General features: G+C 41.8%; 1 long non-coding RNA gene across 3 annotated transcripts; it reads right to left on the bottom strand.

The window, feature by feature from the left end:
* Window positions 1-10,402: 10,402 nt before the first annotated feature.
* On the bottom strand, window positions 10,403-12,038 carry LOC139069749 (uncharacterized). 3 transcript variants are annotated; one of them, XR_011520443.1, is made up of 3 exons: window positions 11,969-12,038; window positions 11,281-11,385; window positions 10,403-11,128 (listed from the first exon to the last, which is right to left on the bottom strand). It is a non-coding gene; the product is annotated as an uncharacterized lncRNA (long non-coding RNA). The 3 variants fall into 3 exon arrangements; XR_011520442.1 differs by lacking the exon at window positions 11,969-12,038 and adding an exon at window positions 11,617-11,654; XR_011520441.1 differs by lacking the exon at window positions 11,969-12,038 and adding an exon at window positions 11,617-11,654 and having other exon boundaries at window positions 10,422-10,693; window positions 10,935-11,385.
* Window positions 12,039-19,478: the final 7,440 nt, after the last annotated feature.

The raw sequence follows: 19,478 nt of genomic DNA, 5'->3' as shown, positions 1-19,478 counted from the left end.
CATTCAAAAAAGGACAACTCCGGAGAGAAATATACAGACGAGCTGTGTCCAGGTGAATATAACGCGGCATAGTTGTACGCTTTCAATTTTTAAATACAGGAGAAATTCAGAAAGTCCTTTTTTTTTTTTTTACTATTAAAAGGCTGTTTTACTATCTAACACTGTAAAACGCCTCACAACGCATTTTTATCAAAATAAATGATCACTGTATATTGTTAATTAATTCAAATAATGTAATATTGATTTAGTGTTGTAGTGTGTGTGCTGCTTTATTTTATATGTGTACTTATTTCAGTCTATTTGTGTTTCTTATGCAGAAAAAAACAAGCAACGATGGACAACTACATGGGGAACAAGACACTCACCCCCAGCAATGCATATCACTTACAAACTCTATTCCAGATTCTACATTATTTTTTATGGAATTTACCTCTTATATTTTGATGCCAAAAAATTATTCTGGACTGATATTTTGCACTGTTTAGCTCATTTTACACCGCTGACTGTGTTCATGTGCAATAAAATAGATTGCAGTCAACTGCACAATTCTCTTATGTTTTTCTTGTTCTTAACTGAAATGTATTCATCACTTGTATAGGTTCAATAGCTAAATATTAACAAACCGATTAATCGAAAAAATAATCGACAGATTAATTGATTATGAAAATAATCGTTAGTTGCAGCCCTACCTAGGGCCCAGAATTTGGTGCTACGCCCCTGCCTCTGTGTCCTCAAGACCCAGACTCTGTGCACTCCTGCACATGAAGAGCCAAAATGTGAAATGGCAGACTTACTTTGCATGTTTGGCATTGTGCTTTGGGCATATTTTTAAATTCAACTGCATCAGGAGGTAACAGAGTAAGGTCAAATTCTTGCTGTAAAGGTACTATATACAGCAAGTTTTTCCCATTTCCTGTCGTACTCGTATTAGGGTCCCTGTGTAACCTTCAGAATCAGGAGGGACCAGTGTCAGTTTCCTTCTACCCTGACCGCCTGAAAAAAGTAGAGCCCAGATGAAGTTCACATAGATGGAAATTATGGGACTATCATGTAATAAACATTTGTTACCCCTACCTGCAGGGCCGTGCAGAGACCTTTGACAGGGCGGGTGCTCAAAGAAAAAAAAAAGGGGCACTTACAGAGCAATACTAGACTGTATCTGTAGACTGGCTGCATGGTAGCACAGTGGTTAGCACTGTTGCCTCGCAGCACGAAGGTTGCAGGTTCGAAACTCGGCTGCGGCCTTTCTGCGTGGAGTTGCGTGTTCTCCCCATGCATGCGTGGGTTTCCTCCAGGTACTCCGGTTTCCCCCACAGATCACAACATGCCCTATAGGTTATAAATTGTAAGTCGCTTTGGATAAAAGCATCCGGTCCTAGTGCCTGATATGTATCACAGTATAACAGTTTTGTACGGCAAAATCTGACGAACGACTGGAAAAAGGGCACTTTCGGCACTTCGAACAAAAGGGGCAGTTGCTCAAGCAGCCCCCCCCACCCCCCACCCCCACCCCCGCACATGCCTGCCTACCTGTAGCCTTGTAGAGCAACCATCCTCCAGTCAGACCCTGCATTTTAGGATAGTCACTTTGAAAAAGTCCAAATAACTGCAGAAAAAAATCAATATTGTGATGCCTGCAGACTTGATGATCTTTACAGAGACATATAAATCTGAAGATCTATATATTTATTCATTTAACCTCCTCATGGTTCATGTCCCTGGACATTGTGAGATGTCTTTTACCCAGTCCTGCCTGGGCAAGCTGAAATTCCTCAGAGGAGGTAGGTGTTGTTTCTGCATTACAGTTCAGCAAGTATACATAGAAACTGAAAGGTTTCCATGCTTTAAAAGGTAGTTTCAATGGGATCCTTGGATTATGCATCTTTCGTTTTCCAAGAAAACTTTTTTTTTCCCAAAGAAACCAGGGAAAGATCTGAACGGAATTAGGAAAATACACGAAAATGACAGCACAGTGATAACACACAAAAAAGGTTTAAAACTTTTTAAATTATTTAGTTTAATATTTAATCCAAAACCTTGCCATCTCTTGATTTACAGAGGGAGGTCCCTGTACCTGACTTACTCCCTGTGCTGCCTGGTGCTGGCCCTGAGAAAGATTCTGAGTGAGCACAGTAATAAGAGTCTGTGCAGCGGCTTTCACTGTAGAATTGTAGTTCACATTCTAAGAAACACATATATATTAAAAAAATTAACAAGTAAAACATGACAGAAATTATGAACTATGTTAAACGTAGGGATGCACCGATACCGGTATCGGGTATCGGCCTCGATAACACATCTTCTAAAGTACTTGTACTCGTTAAAACTCCCCCGATACCGGGAACCGATGCCATGGTTTGAGAAATGTCTATGTTTGAGCGGCGTGTGAGGGGTTAATCACAAAGTTTTTTTCTCTAAATAATTATTTGTTCTATAATATGTTGCACATAACATGCTTTAGTTTTCATTTTAAATAAATGTTCTTAATTCCATACTAGTCCCTTGTTTTTCTGTAAAATCATATGACTATGTGACTGTAACCTGTAAATTTAAATCATGTTTTTATAAAGTACTCGGTATCTGCATCGGCGAGTACTGAAATGCAAGTACTCGTACTCGTTTTACAAAAAGTGGTATCGGTGCACCAATAATTAAACACAAATAAGTATGCATCAGCATGACAGTGTATAATGCTAGCACAAGCAAAAATCTGGGAGTCACTAAAGAATGATAGCTTCCACTTAATTAATTCTTGTTTTTAATGGTCTTTCATTTTCTATGTGATGACCAGTGAATCACCAGTGCTGTTTTCACATGCTCGAAAGTAATAATTGCAAATAACCTGTTGACACATCATCAAAAAAATGAATTATATTAACAATAAACGTAAGTATATAGGGTTTGGCATTACGCTTTACATTCTGGTATGTGGGAGCCATGATAATAGTGTAAGAAATGTAAATAAACCATAGAAACAAACAGTACATCACAGAGAAACAGACAATTTGGAAGAGGGAAGGTAAAAACAACATTTCAAAATCCCCAAAAGTATGCTGAATATGAATACTTGAATGAGGGAAGCCTGGAATTTATATGTGGACAAAAATCTGCATTATATACAGGTTGGATGTATATGAAACAGCCAATAATGACTGGAGCACCAACAACAACTTCTTGCCACTGCAGTTCACTCTCTCTCTGTTAAGTAAGAAATTGTAAACTCCATTGGTAGTGCCTTTATTACTTTATTTACTTAAACATGACACATAGTTTAGGGAAGATTTTGCAGTTACTTGTGTCATTTCGACTGGAATCATTCAGCTGCACATTACTGGGGGAAAAAGGCCTTCTGAAAAAGATCTCTTACTTCTTGCTTTAGAGCATCATACTATTATTGCTTTTTATCTATAACACACGCATATGTTTATTGTAAGAAAACCGTGAAAGTTTAACACGTTCCCCACCTGTTTCCCTCGTGATAATTTGTAGCATAGCAAAGGCGTACCATCATTGAGTAATAACAAATCTAATGATTAATTTGATTAGATTTAAGCATCAAGACTCAAGAGAATGACCAGCACACTGTTTGAGGAAACAAGGATTCCTCCTGAGGAGCAGGCCAAAGAGGCTGGGGAGAGGGAAGTCTGGGTCTATTTACTGAAGCTGCTGCCCCCGCGAGCGGAGCCAGGAACCAGCGGAAGATAATGGATGGATGAGAGTCTAGCAACATTGCCGTAGCGGCAGGTGAAGAAGACTGCATCCCAAGCCCGATTAGTTATGGAGTCTATTAAAAAGTTTTCCATATTTTTTGGGGAAGGATCAAATTGATAATATTACTTTACCTTTAGAGTAAGTTTCAGCCGAAAATGATAGCGAGGCGTTTCTGTTGAGCTATTGTAGCATTTCACCAAAAAAATGTAATAAAATAAAAAAAACAGAATAGCCGAAATTTTAATCTTATTTTTAACCGTCACAATAGCCACTTCGTAAATTCTTAGTAGTCACAGACTGCAGTGTAATTGTTCCAAACTTAAACACTCACCTGATTGTTCGCGCTAGCATTGTTGTTGGAAGGCGACGCCATCGTTCACTGAGGCACAACAGCAGCACCCACCCGATACAATGCACGCTACTTTGAGAGCATGGGAAATGACCACTTCTCACGTAGTGGTTGGGAAAACTTCTCATAATTGATCAGTCACGGCGTATTTTGTACACATTACTGATTGAAAGAGCTTTAGTAACTGAGTTTTAGCAGTTATGCATGACATGTTCTCTAACCATTATCAAATAATACAGTGCAGGAGGTGTTTGATAAATTATGTTCATTCCCAGGTTTCCTGAAGGCAACATGAAAAATGGACCTCCAGCGGTCTGCTGTCACTCATGATTAGGGATGGGTACCGAATTCGGTACTTTTTAAGGTACCGACCGAATTCCACAGTACTGACCGAGCACCGATTCACTTCATTTGAAACGGTGCCTCGTTTCGGTACCCGTCCTTCACAATAAGAACTTGCCTAGACAGCTGCGCATGCGCAAGAGCGTTATGTCATCGGTCGCTGCGAGCGAGTTGTAAACAGAGCAGCATGGTAGAAAGAACGAAAGCTAACGCTTGGGTCCACTTCACTAAATGTGATGGGTAAGTGAGACATCCTCTTCTTAATCTGCTCCGGTAGGTAAATAAAATGTTTAAGATAACGTTAGCTTGATTTGTTAGCTTTTGTTTCACTAATGGTGCGTTCGCTTTCTCCTCGGAACTCCGAAATTCCGACTAGAAGAACATGAACGCGCTCTAAAGTTTGGCTTCACTTTACTAAATGTGACGGGTGATTGGGTGAAGATGAAACCAGTGACAATGATCTAAGTGTGAGGCATCATCGTTTAAATCTGCTCCAGCAGTTAAATTAACTGTTCAAGATAACAGTTTTTTTTTCTTCAAGACACTGGCGGCGCGTGCACACGCAGCGGCTTCTCTCTCTCTCTCCCAAACTTTTTTTTTTCCTTTTCTTCTTTTCTTTTTTTTATTTTTATTTTATTTATTTTTCGGTATGTCCATGTCACGCCTATCTGTCTGCAAGCGTGTATACGACCGAACATCTTTGCTCGACATCGGCAGGAACAATGTTTTAAAGTTAAACTCTGTGGACGCCGTAGAGCTGAGAAATCTGGGTCTGCTCCGGAGGACTATTAAATCACCGACTGCCACTCCTGCTCCTCGCCCACAATGGAGGCGCCTCAAGCGACGTGAGAGAAAGCAGAAGAGGGGGAAAGCGCGGCGGCATCCGAGCTAGGCTAGTAGCTAGCCCACATAAACCCGCTATCCCCTCCGTCGTCCTGGCCAACGTACGCTCGCTAGGAAATAAACTGGACGACATTCGATTACTACGTTCATCTCAGAGGAATGTAAAAGACTGTTGTGTTTTTATATTGACGGAAACATGGCTCAGTGACAGTGTCCCGGACCATGCCATTCAGCTCGACCAGCTAACCTGCTTCCGTGCTGACCGAGATATTGTCGGGGGAGGTAAGGCCCGCGGGGGTGGACTCTGTGTTTACATCAATGACGCCTGGTGTCACGATGCTGTCGCGGTCTGCAAACACTGCTCGCCTGCACTGGAGCTTATGGTTATTAAGTGTCGGCCATTCTATCTACCGAGGGAATACTCAGCCATAATACTGTGTGCTGTGTACATCCCTCCCTCCTCCAATGGCAACAACAGGAGTGTGGCACTGAATGAACTGTACCAGTGCATCAGTGAGCAGCAGACAGCCCATCCTGATGCCTTTGTCATCTTGGCTGGGGATTTCAACCATGCAGACCTAAAGTGCATGTTTCCAAATATACAGCAACACATTGACTTTCCAACAAGAGGAAATAACACACTGGACTGTGTTTACACCACCCAGAGAGGAGCTTACAAAGCTTTCCCCCTCCCCCACCTTGGTGCCTCAGACCACATTACTGTCATGCTAATGCCTGCTTACAGACCGCTCGTTAAAGTCACCAAAACGGTTTGTAAGCAAATACAAGTGTGGCCAGAAGGGTCTCCGGAGGCTTTACAGGACTGTTTTAGCTCCACGGACTGGAACATGTTTAAGCAGGCTGCCACCTACAATAACTCCACTGATCTCCAGGAGTATGCAGAGACTCTTACAGCCTACATCAAGAAATGCATTGAGGATGTAACAATAACTAAAACCATAACTGTCCGTGCAAATCAAAAACCATGGATGACAGGAGAGGTCCACAGGCTGCTGAAGGAGCGGGATATTGCGTTCAGGAAAGGAGACGAGATGAGACTGAGGACAGCTAGGGCCAACCTTTCCTGTGGTATCAGAGAGGCTAAGAGACAGTACTCTTGGAAAATATCCCAACACTTCAAAGACAGCAGAGACACACGAAGCTTGTGGCGGGGCATTCAGACCATCACAGATTACAAGCCCCCTCCATGGACCTGTGATAGCTCCATCTCCCTGCTGAACGAGCTGAACACCTTTTTTGCTCGCTTTGAAGTGCAAAACGGTACCACAGCACAGAAGATTCCACCGCCTCCTGGTGATCAGGTGATGACTCTGTCCCCAGACAGCATAAGGAGATCCCTTAGCAGGATCAATGCACGTAAAGCTCCGGGTCCTGATAATATTCCTGGACGGGCACTGAGAGACTGTGCAGTGGAACTAACTGATGTCTTCACAGACATCTTCAACACGTCACTTATCCAGGCTGTCGTCCCCACGTGCTTTAAAGCCACATCAATTATTCCGGTCCCAAAAACATCATCTCCCTCCTGCTTTAATGACTACCGTCCTGTTGCACTTACTCCCATCCTTATGAAGTGCTTCGAACGGTTAGTCATGCAACACATCAAGTCTGTTCTGCCCCGCTGCCTGGACCCCTTCCAGTTTGCATACCGGCCCAACCGCTCGACCGATGACGCCATCTCCACTGCACTCCACTCAGCACTCACACATCTGGACAAAAAAGACTCATATGTCCGGATGCTGTTCATAGACTTTAGTTCAGCATTCAACACCATCATCCCCCAACAGCTTTCTCAAAAACTGGTCCAGCTGGGTCTTAACACCTCACTGTGTAACTGGCTGTTGGACTTCCTCACTGGAAGACCACAAGCAGTACGGGTCGGTAGAAACACATCCAGCACCATCATTTCAAACACGGGGGCCCCCCAGGGATGTGTGCTGAGCCCCCTCCTCTTCACTCTGCTGACCCACGACTGTACACCATTACACAGCTCTAACCTCTTCATCAAGTTTGCGGATGACACAACAGTGGTGGGTCTCATAAACAACGGGATGAGACCGACTGCAGGACCGAGGTGAGCCGCCTTACCACATGGTGTGCTGACAACAACCTCTCTCTAAATGTGGTGAAGACCAAGGAGATTGTTGTGGACTTCAGGAGAGCACACAATCAGCATGCTCCGCTGACCATCAACGGTGTGTCTGTGGAGAGAGTGAGCAGCACCAAGTTCCTGGGTGTGCACATTACAGAGGATCTCTCCTGAACGAACAACACCATAGCATTGGCGAGGAAATCACAGCAGCGTCTCTTCTTCCTCCGCAAACTAAGAAGAGCAAGAGCACCAGCCCCCATCATGTACACTTTCTACAGAGGCACCATCGAGAGCATCCTGTCGTGCGGCATCACTGTGTGGTTCGGAGCCTGCAACGTTTCATGCATTAAAACCCTCCAACGTATAGTGAGAGCAGCAGAGAAGGTCATTGGGGTCTCTCTCCCCTCCCTATCAGACATTTACAGTGCCCGCCTCACAAAAAAGGCCCTTCGCATTGCGGCTGATCCCACTCACCCAATGCAAAGCCTCTTCGAGCTGCTGCCGCCAGGGAGGAGACTGCGGAGTCTCAAGGCCAGGACCAACAGATTGAAGGACAGCTTTATCCATCAGGCAGTTAGGAAGCTAAACTCCCTCCCAGCTCTCCCAACTCTCCTCTCTTTTCCCCCACAGTCTCTCTGAACTTGGTTATTTTTTATACTAAATGTTTATTTTCTATCTAGCGAGAGTTTGAGAGTAACGTAATTTCATTTCTCTTTATGTCCTGTACATGTGGCAGAAGTGAGAATTAAACTGACTTTGACTTTGATAACGTTAGCTTGATATGTTAGCTTCCTATGCCACCATTGTTGTCATCTAATGGTGCGTTCGCTTTCTCCTCAGAAATTCTAACTTCCCAGTAGGAAAAATCAATTGAAAAAGGACGGTAAAAGGAATGAAGATACACAGTAAATTTAGTTCACAGTAAAGATGTTTGCTTCAGTTTAATTATCAGCTTATAAAACTACAAGAACGATGTTAAAATACAAACAGTTGTAAGTTATTTATCGTGATATTTATCAAATGTGGTTATATATTGAGAAAAATATATATTTAATCATAAAAGAGAATTAAAAATATTAAACACTCAAAAGTATCGAAAATTGGTACCGTTAAGTACCGGTATCGATTCGTAGGTACCGGGAATTAGTGCCGGATCAATTCAAATGTCAAAGGTACCCATCCCTACTCTTGATTCCCCGCCCCTCTCTCTGTGGCCACGCCCACCAGGTCAAAACAGGGCCAAAAGTCTGTAACTGAAAAATACAGATTTGAAAGTGAAAAAAAAATCTGAAGCTGAAGAAAATTTTTTGCACATTAATTAAAAAGATCTGATTCTGAAAAAATGTAATCTGAGACTGAATGGATTTTTTTAAAGTGATAATTTAAAAAAATACTGAAAATTTTTAAATAAAATTTGCTCAGAAAAATTCTAAATAAAAATATCATTGGGGTTTCAGTTAATACAAATATTCCAAATGTTTGATTTTATTTTAAATCCAAGTCTTTCTTTTTAAAAGTTCACTCTAAAAATGTGAATTTTGCTTTCAGTTAACACATTTTCGATTTCAAATTTTTCTTTTAACTACACAAACATTATGGCCCTGATTTAACTCCATAATTCTTAGACACATGTCAAATGTTAGAGAATACAGCAGATAATTGAATTTTATTAGATTTAGTTAAGTCAGGTTTACTGAAAACAAAACCATTTTGCTACATTTAGACAACATTTTAAATAAATTCAGTGTACCACGGTGCCTGAATGCAACCATGCTGTTGTATAAGTTGTTTTCTCTGCTTGCATGTTCTATTTGATCTACATCAAGCTTGTAAATAAAATCCAGAAGGGCAACAGAAAGTGTTCACCTACTGGAAATTTGCTAAAGATAAAGTGTACTTGTGAGAGTTAAAGGAGCATGGGGCAGGATGAAGAAACGAAACTCATTAGCGACGCACTTGGCGCTGTGAGTAACTGCAGCCCGGCACGAGAGCGCGCACAAACTCTTCACTAGAAAAAAAAAATTACAGTGATGTACGGCCAGAGCGCGGCTCGAACAAGGCACCGTGTCGAGCGATGAAGTAAGTAACATTGTTACTTTAGACTAATATTTGTAAAATTCCATGACAACATTAGCATTTTAATTTAGCCATGACACTCATGATGTAAAGCAAGTGCTCCTTCCTATGAAATATTCATAAGCCAGTTTTGTGACTGGCGAGCAAGACAGTAACATGATGCTACTTTATCAGCATACGGCTTTGTGGCTGCAGGTGATTTCTGATGTTTTTAGACAAATTACAGTTATTTTGCACTAAGCTTGCTAACAAGCTAATGTTATTGTTTATACATCATGTAAGAACATCCAATTTCAAGTCACTGACATCATTTGTGAAACCAATTTCATTACAGGACAGGCATCACAACAATTTAAATAAGAACATAAATATCAATGTTTAGTTCAAAAATGCATCAAAATAAAATCATAATATCAACAAGACCTACAGGGTAATAGTCATTTTTCATTACTGTCATTGATTTTCAGGAATTCACATTGGAAGGAGTGATGGAAGACAGTTCAGATGGAGTGTGCCCGAGCCTGCCACAGACTTTGATGTGTCGTGGGAAAGTCTGAGACCAGGGGCTAAAGGAAAGGGGAGAAGAAAAGGTCGCTCCGAGGGTCGGGGAAGGACACGCTCAAGGGGTGAGGGCAGCAGGTTGAGGTCCAGAGCTCCTTCAAGAGGACCAGGGCGCCGTGGTAGGCAGCGAACAGCTTTCAGAGAAGAGGACCGAGACCAGCTTGCACAGCTGAGAGCTGCCAGTATAGCTGAGATGCAGCCATTTGTGTAAAAAAATAAAATAATATAATAGATGCCAAAAACGAAAATATCACTCACTGGAGATATGAATCTAGTCATGTAAACATATGCTCTTTAATTTCTAGACAGCTTTACAACACCTGAGCCAGGAGGAGAGAGATTATTTTCTCGAGAGAGTGGTGACCCGTCTTCCAGGGGTGATGCTGGATATCCTGGAGTTTCGGCAAGAGACGCCAGGACACCATCTTCCTGACTGAGGGCATCCTAACCCAAAAATCCAAACCGTTTATCTACAACTACAGTAGTTCCAAAACGGCACAATACCTCAAAATAACTAGCTGAAGACAGCATTTTCACCCAAAAATAAACAAACAGTTTGCACAATATATTTATTTTTATTTATGTACAAAAAAGTTCTGTTATTTGCATTTGTACATAGTATTTTTTCTTAATTTCTAATAAATCTGTGTGCATGAAAGAAGTCATTCCTGTCTTTTGATGCTTCACGTAGCTGGGGCCTTTATGGAGAGAGGAGAACAGCAGCATTAGATCATACATAGATTACATGAGAATGCAATTCTGGAAACTCTCCAGTTCTGAAGTTGACCTGTAAAAAAAACAAAAGCTACAACTTTATAGATTATTAGGAATCACACTTTTGATTGCCTTTTCACCCACAATTGTCATTTCTATATGTAAATTGTCAGCTTTGATATTGACACTTTAGCTTTTTTGCTTATGAAAATGTTATTAATATACCTAAAGGTCAGATTGGTGACATCCTTCAACCAGCGTCTGTTGAACATGATTCGTTGAAGAGCCTCGTGTGGTGGAGATCATGGTACCATGAGCTCTTTATCACTGGTTGTTGCATCAAGTGGTCCATGGTCACATTTGCCACGGGTCCATTCATGCTTCCCTGTGACATGGTGGAGCACACCCACCCACATGTCCTAACAGAAAAAATAAGTTTTATTTGAAAACTTTACATGTGACAGAAGCGCTCACCAACAGAAACACGAGAGCTGGCACTATTATGAAAAGAAAGGTAATTATGTCAATGTGCATTGTTGTCTTGTTGTCCAAAAGATGTCACAATACTTACATTAAACATATCACGATGTTGTGCTTTCTGGCAAATGTACCAAAATTGGTTGAAGATGTCATTCAGCCACACAAGTAGGATGGAAATTCCCTTTAGGATCCCAGCCTGTGAACAAGGATAAAACAACAATTCCATCTTTTAGTTCTTTTTAAAACATAGAAGGATTTTATTTACCTGCAACATTTTGTTTGCGGCTGCAAACTTCGTCAGCCTGACAAAGTTTTCATAACAGTTCTATTCTGTTATGAAAACAATAAATAAAAGTAGAATTAATATATTGTTTTAAGACTTTGGAGTTTAAAAAAAGAGTGTAGATAAGAAGACATTGCAACTCACACACTGTTGAGTAAGTTGTTTGCTTGGTCCTCATCAATGTGGACTGCATCCGTAGCTAGATCCAGGGATTTGAAACTACAGACAACACAATAATATTTGTTGTACGTAAAGATAAATACTGGAACTTACCTGAAATGGTACTGATTCTAAAGAGATAAATGTGGAGCCTAATACATCTGTCATTAATTATTTCTGCAAATAACAACAATCTGCTGTGAATTGACACTTCACAACATAAATAAATATATATAATGACCTATATTTGCTTATCTATTGTGTTTTTATCTTTTTTGCACATAGTACAGCAGTAATTTCCTGCATATATGGCAAGACTTCTCATGAACAAATTTACCTTTCTTCAAAAGGATCCAAATCTAGGTCATCAGCTAAGGCCTCAACACCAGCCATTAGAAAATCTTCCCTGTAAAGACAATGTCAGAAGTGTTTGGTGGTGTGATGTTAGTTCTGAACCAAGTGTGGATATGCAAGGTGTAATTTAATGTGTGAAACATCATAGCACAAAAACGTGAATATTTGTTTTACAGAAAAGATACTAACCCCTCAGACACAGGCTCAGTTGGAGATAATCGATGCGACATTTTAGCTGCTGTTCGCTTACTGGGTGTCGAGGTTGACTGCACATAACCTCCCTGAATTGCAGTTTCAGGAGCCTGCTTCTTCCGGTAGCTGGAAAACACATTTTTAAACAAAAATGTCAACAAGTTGTTTGAGACTCTACACCTTCTGTTTACATAGATCAGTGGTTCCCAAACTTATTTAGCCGCGCACCCCCTTCTATGTCCCGACCATGTCGATTCCCCCCCCCCCCCCCCCACCCCCCCCCCCGCCCCCACATCGGGGCGTGGCTCTCTCTCTATGTATATATATATATATATATATATATATATATATATATATATATATATATATATATATATATATATATATATATATATATATATATATATCAGATGTCAAGCTAAACAGAGAGGGTTAAAAAATTCCCTGTCACTTTCATTTTTTAAATAGTAATTAATAAGCATTCGATACCATTACAATTTCCTTTGATTTCATTTTGAATAAATATTTAGAGTGCCCAGTAGCACATAAACAATGCAATTTAACGGTTTTCTTAAAGTAGGAACTTTTAACCTGTGCGGCCAGAGCGCTCTCCTTCCTTCTGCTCTGCGTAAACCTGAACTGATCACCTACTTGTGCGTAATCAAATGTCAATAGGGGAAAAGATGGAAAAGATATTTTGCCTCAGACAGACTTATTGCTGTTTTATGGTGTGGCTGAACCTGTGATCCGCTGTCATGCGGACCGGAACAACAAATGCTGCAGTAACGTGAGTTGTGGTCAGGTTCGGAGTCACTGGCTGGAGCGGACCCGACTCATCCCAGAAGCTAATATCTTAATTTGACCTTGAATGAAAAATAACCTCTTAAAAGTTGTTATCACGGTGGAGGCAGCGTTCATTTCTGCCTTCAGTCTGACGACGTGCCGGAGTTAAAGCAGCGTGTGCGCTTATTGAATCTGTGTGTGTGTGTGCGCGCGCGCACGCGCGGCACAGCCGCTCAAGTCACCGCGTCTCGCGCTATTTAAACCAATGTTTAGATGAGCCCAGATGTGCTCACTTGTGCACCCGTGAGCCGTGGTTCCGCTGGAACACGTCTGACCTCTGACAGATGCACTCTGAACTTCAGATCTTCAGCGCGCTGTCAATAGCCTGAATGGGAATCATTTCTTGATTTATTTTGTTACATCCACAATGTTCTGTGTGTGAGGTTTACAATGTCAGAACACCTGCATGAGACAGGGTGTTAATTACAATCTGCCAGAATGACTCGCCACCTTCAGATTTCTCCAACACCGTTAAAAATGATCAAATACGGAATAAATCGGCGTGCGCAGGCCAGAGTGCTGAAGCTCGGCGCATTGTTATTATGAAGCTAGGGCACATGTGGAGGACACGCGCGCGCGCAAAAATATACTTGTTTTCAATTACATTTATTGTGCCCACTTACTTTTTCTTAGGCCCACCCACAAATGAGTTTCTACGCTAATGGTGACATATGACAGACTTCTCTGAGCTCCGCAGCCATTACACTTTTCACCTCGCGCACCCCCTAGCGGCAGCTCGCGCACCCCCAGGGGTGCGCGCACCACACTTTGGGAATCCCTGACATAGATCAATAATGGCTAAGCACAACTAGTAATAAGAAAATGCATGTCAGTCATAAAAAAAATTATCATTTTCACAAACATATTTTATTCTGACCTACATTCAACAGGACAAATTTAGAAAAATAAACACAAACTTCTGCACAACTTTACTTTTAGTAAAACATGTAGTAATGGCTGACTAGTTATTTACTCTTTTGTAGCACAGCACTAACGTTAGGAAAATATATTCCGATGGGGTTCTGTTACACAAACCCCACAAATAACATTATCTACTGAAGTAACAGTCCTGCTTAGAGGTTGGACTGTAGATCAAATATGATATAATTCTAAAGACTCATCTTTGGTTTGGAAAATGTCCGTTCTCTTCTGTGGTACATACAAACTGAAGCGTGATCACAGCTAACATGCTAACGCATGCTAGCTCTCTCCGACTCGGTGACGTCATATAATCAAATCAAGCTCTGTTTACTTTTCTCGTCAGAGTAAACGGAGCATCCATTTATCTCCAAACACATGCAGTGTGTCGTCCACAAAACGTAGAAGTGATCGATTACTCCTTAGTTGCTTTTAGCTTTTTCAAACTGATCAGGAAGCCATATGCTAAACACCGTTAGCTTAGATAAGTTTCTTGTTCATCTGCACAAAGATTTGTTAGATTACCTAAATCAGTATTATCTAAATCCATAGGTTTTATTTTCTTTTCTTAAATTGTGGAGATACAGCTCTGATATGTTTACCTACTCGTTACTGAAACCTACAGCAGAAATAAGGAGACCAGCTAATACAACACTTACCTGGTCACGAGAAAATGAGCCATGTCCACATCCTTTTCAGGCCCAAATTGAGTTGAACCAGCCTCATTCTTCCAGAGCGTACCCAATACATATTCTGGTCCCTGACCGACTTTTATATTTTCTTTTTGACTCTCGAGATGCCGCTGATAAAACCTTCTTCTTTGTGCCACTTTAGTGGGCTTTGAGTTGCGCTTGGTTGTTTGCTAGTTGTAGAATCCATTTCCAGGGTTCTTCCTCTTCTGTTTGGGGTTTTAACGTGGCTAGTAGTGAAAGACGCATTACCGCCACCTAGCAAGCTTCCAAATGTTTTTCCGGGTTTGAACCTTGTCGAGAACGCGCTTGAAGCGTCAATTAACGTCACATCTGTAAAACAGCGCGGGAAATTCGGATCAGGAATGTTTTGCATTTTGCAGCACACAGCCTGATTAACAAAATGGAATGATAAACTGGTTTCATCATTCTTTTTAGTTTAAAATGCTTCATCACCCATAAGCTTCACAAGAATGAACATATATCCTATTTACTTCTTGTTTTTGGACAATTCCTGCCCCATGCTCCTTTAACACGTGCTGTGGTTTAGACCATCAATCAGAGCCAACTCCAGCCCACTATGAACACGGCCCAGTTTCCGGGTACCAAACACACAAAATGTTTGTTAAATGTTAAAAGCGAATAAAGGCAGTGAATCACTTGACGGCAAGTGATTGTGACAACTTGCAACATCAACATTGCAAGAAAAAGTGTGATTTTTTTTTGTCTTAATCATATTGACTTGGTACTTATGTCATTTTTGTATAAACGACACATAAAATACCAAATGTGTTGTGCAAATATTGCTGTAATTTAGTCATAAATGATGGTTGTTTTAATCTAATATGACACATTAGGTCTGTCTGATCCTTAGTTGCACTGGGCATCAATCCCTCCAAAAATTGTCTCAGGCACAAAACAAAAAGGGAAAAGAGTTTCAGATGATTAAACTACTAGTTTGAGAGGAAAACTTATTGGATCTTTTGTCCAAATAGGTTTTTTCTTCTTTCGGCTCTTGGAGAGTACAGATGCTTTTTTCTCCTCTCCCTCCCTCCTTATCCCAAGGCTCTTTGTCCTGTCTGTGCACGGCGCTTTCTGCATTTTTTCTGGAAACTATTAAAAACGGATCTGATCAGTTGGTCTCTCAACGCGACTGACAACATTTTTTCTACAATGAGAATGGGAGAAGGGGCTCCCGGATGCCCCTCTGGGACAGAGCCATGGACTCCTGGAAACAGTGGAACATGATCTGCCTCTCTCAACCGTCTGTAGAGGATTCTGAAGATGTCTGAATATTCATGGTTTTGGTGTCAGGATTCCTGCTGTTTGGCCTGAGCCGTTACCTGGCTTACCGGAAAATTAACGAGCTTTCAAGGAATATTGGCTCAATCCTGGAGCTCAGGGATGGAATGCATCGTGCTGTGAATACATAAACTCATATAATTGTCGAGATGAGTCGTAAGCTTGGAACTTTGGCTGAGATTCAGGCTCTGGCACAAAAGGTGGGTACCATCAAGGAGCGAGTGGACGGATCAGGTGATGAGCGCTGCCCCACGCGGCTGCACGCACTGAAGTGAGGAGAGTCCCAACCCTACCACCCCACCTAGTGGACACTTATGTTGTGTAATGTCCGAAGTTTGTGTGCATATCTGTCTGAGGTGTTTTTTTGCATAGCAAAGCTGCCCTCTCTGTGGAGGGTAACTCTGAAGTGCCTTTTTTCCCCCCTCCCCCTGACTGTCCTCATATAAACCCTCTTGATCTATTACGGTAGCGCGACTCGTGTTGCAAATGACCACTGTCACCAATTCTTGTCATGTGTCTATGTATGTCTGTCTGATCTCAGAATTGTGTGTACTGAAACTCTAATTTCCCTCTGGGATTAATAAAGTATCTTTGAATTGAATTGCAACTGGAGCAACCGTGCAATTGAACAGATAAACAAAACCCAGTGTAACCACCACGACAAGTCCCTCCCAGATGTGTCTCACAATTTACCCAACCGAGTGAGATAACTTCATAAAGCTTTCTCTGGTCATATTGTTGTGGCAAATTTAGCCTTTACAAATTCAGAAGAAAAGCTATCGCAGATCAGGATGTCATGAACTCATATTTGACGAATTAGGATGACAGACAGTTTTTACTCACGCATAAAAATAGAAAAAAAATTTCACATATTTTTTTCTGTATCTGCTCAGGTTTAGAGTTTGCTTATTTAGTGTTTTGTGATAAATAAAAAAAAACTTCTTTTCAAAAGGCGCTAATGAAATTAACAAGTGTCTCATCATGTAGAAAGTTTGGGAGAGACGAAGTCACGAGGGCAAGTTCGTGAAAAATATTTTAATCTCTTGGAACCGTTCTCTGGTCAACATCAACAAATGGATGGCGGGAATTGAATGACTTATTCTTATTATTAGTCAAACTGATGAAAATGTTCCTATATTCCAAATGTGAACACTCATATGGTGTACATGTGATAGAGTGTTACCTTAAACCAGTCGTAGTTTCTGTAGGTGTACATGTAAAGCTGTTTAAATGATCCAGAGCAGTGTTGGTTTGGTTTGGACACAATCCCAGATATTTGTCATGAAAGGAGTTCAACAAATAAATGGAAGTCAAGGAAGTAATTACTCCAAAACCACGTGAGGTAATTAATTTATCTTTGTTCTCCTGTAGTTTTGTTTTGTTTTGTCAGTCACAGTTTATCTGTCAGCAATCTGAGTTAGGGTGTTTTTGTTTCAGATGAAGGATGAATGTCGGTAAACAATCACATTAATGTACTTGTGTTTAACAATTACCAGCTTCACTCCTCTGGAACCATTAAATCTCTACTTACCTTTAATAACCGTTATTTTTTAAAAGCAAATTCACCATCAACCACTTTCATGTTTTTATTTTTATTTTTTCTGGTTCTTCAAGATTCAGTAAAGGATTTATAAATCATTTTGCATCTTTTGTGCTTAGATCAGGGTTCAAGCTTTGAGAGAAAACATTTGCGTTTTTAAGAATTATATCTTCAAGATGAGCATGATTTGTGTAATGAAAAGAAGAAATATGTCAATGAAAGGGATATAATGAGAGCCTGGAGTGCCTGGAAAACCTCATCAGGGAGATATCCAGAAGGCATCCTGACCAGATGCTCGAGCCACCTCAACTGGCTCCTCTCAATGTGAAGGTCCAATGTGCGGGTCTACTCCGAGCCCCACCTGGATGACCGAGCTTCTCACCCTATCTCTAAGGGAGAGCCCATCCACCCTGCGAAGAAAACTCATTTCGGCCACTTTTATCCACAGTCTCGTTTTTTGGTCACTACCTAATGCTTGTGACCATTGGTGAGGATAGGAACGTGGATCGACTGGTAAATCCAGAGCTTTGCATTCTGGCTCAGCTCTCTCTTCACCACGACAGACCGCTACAGCACCTGGATCACTGCAGATTCAGCACCAATCTGCCTATTGATCTCAAGCTCCATTTTTCCCTCACCGATGAACAAGACCTCGAGATACTTAAACTCCTTCACTTGAGGCAGGACCTGATACCAGACCTGGGGAAGTCATTCTGCCTTTTCTGATTTAACACCAAGGTCTTGGATTTAGAAGAGGTGATTCTCATCCCAGCTGCTTCACACTCGGCTGGAACCGCTCCAGCAAAAGCTGGAGGTCACTGTCCGATGAAGCCAACAGGACCACATCATCTGCAAAAGGCAGAGATCTGATCCTTAGGCCACCAAAACAGATCTCCTCAACACCTTGGCTGCATGCATAAAAGTTATGAACAGAATCTGTGACAAACGGCAGCCTTGGTGGAGTCCAACTTTCACTGGAAACGAGCCCGACTTACTGCCGGCAATTCGAACCAAGCTCTGACACCTGTCATACAGGGATCTAACGGCCCACATCAGAGGGCCTGGTACCCCATTCTCTCGGAGTTCCCCCACAGGGCCCCCCGGGGTACGCGGTCGAACGCCTTCTCCAAATCCACAAAACACATGTAGATTGGTTGGGTAAACTCCCATACACCCTCCATGAACTCCCTAAGGGTATTGAGCTGGTCCAGTGTTCCACAGCTACGACAAAACCACATTGTTCCTCCTGGATCTGCGGTTCGACAATCGGACATTCTCAAGAACCCCTAAATAAACTTTAGTAAGGAGGCTCAAGAGTGCAATTTCTTGACCACCTCAGTGACCTCGGCCCCAGAGATTGAAGAGTCCAACTCAAAGTCCCCAGACTCAGCTTCCTCGCTGGAAGGCGTGCGGGTGGGATTAACCCTCTGGAGGCAGGGGTTGCAGATTTGCAACGTTAAAACCTACCTCTCCACATACGTATTTCATGAGCATTTTTTAACTCAGAAGTACCACTGAAGGACTTAGTTTTTCGTCCTTTCATCAAAACTTATTTTGAGCCTGAGAGGGTTAAGGAGGTCTTCGAAGAATTCCATCCAGACGCCAGCTGGTGGACCAGAATTTCCTTGAAGCCATGCTCCATGGTCTTACCAAAATCCTTCCACGCCTGGGATTTTGACTTCGTGACCACCTGAGCCACATTCCGCTGGGACTGCCGGTATCCATCAGCTGCCTCTGATAGGACCCTTTCTTCAGCTTGACAGCATCCGTAACTGCTGGTGTGCACAAGCAGGTTTGGGGGTTGCCATGTCAACAGGCACTGACGACTCTCCTTCAATAGCGGCACAGAACATGGCCCACTCAGATTCAATGTCCCTGACCTCTCCCAGGACATGTTCGAAGTTCTGTCGTAGGCTGGAATTGAAGCTCCTTCTGACAGGAGGCTCAGCCAGATGTTCCCAGCAGACCCTCACAATTTAGGCCTGCCAAGTTTGACAGGCATCCTCCCT

This window comes from Nothobranchius furzeri, chromosome 4 (assembly GCF_043380555.1).
Source record: "Nothobranchius furzeri strain GRZ-AD chromosome 4, NfurGRZ-RIMD1, whole genome shotgun sequence".
NCBI lineage: Eukaryota > Metazoa > Chordata > Actinopteri > Cyprinodontiformes > Nothobranchiidae > Nothobranchius > Nothobranchius furzeri.
This window is presented reverse-complemented; position numbering and strand designations above follow the sequence as displayed.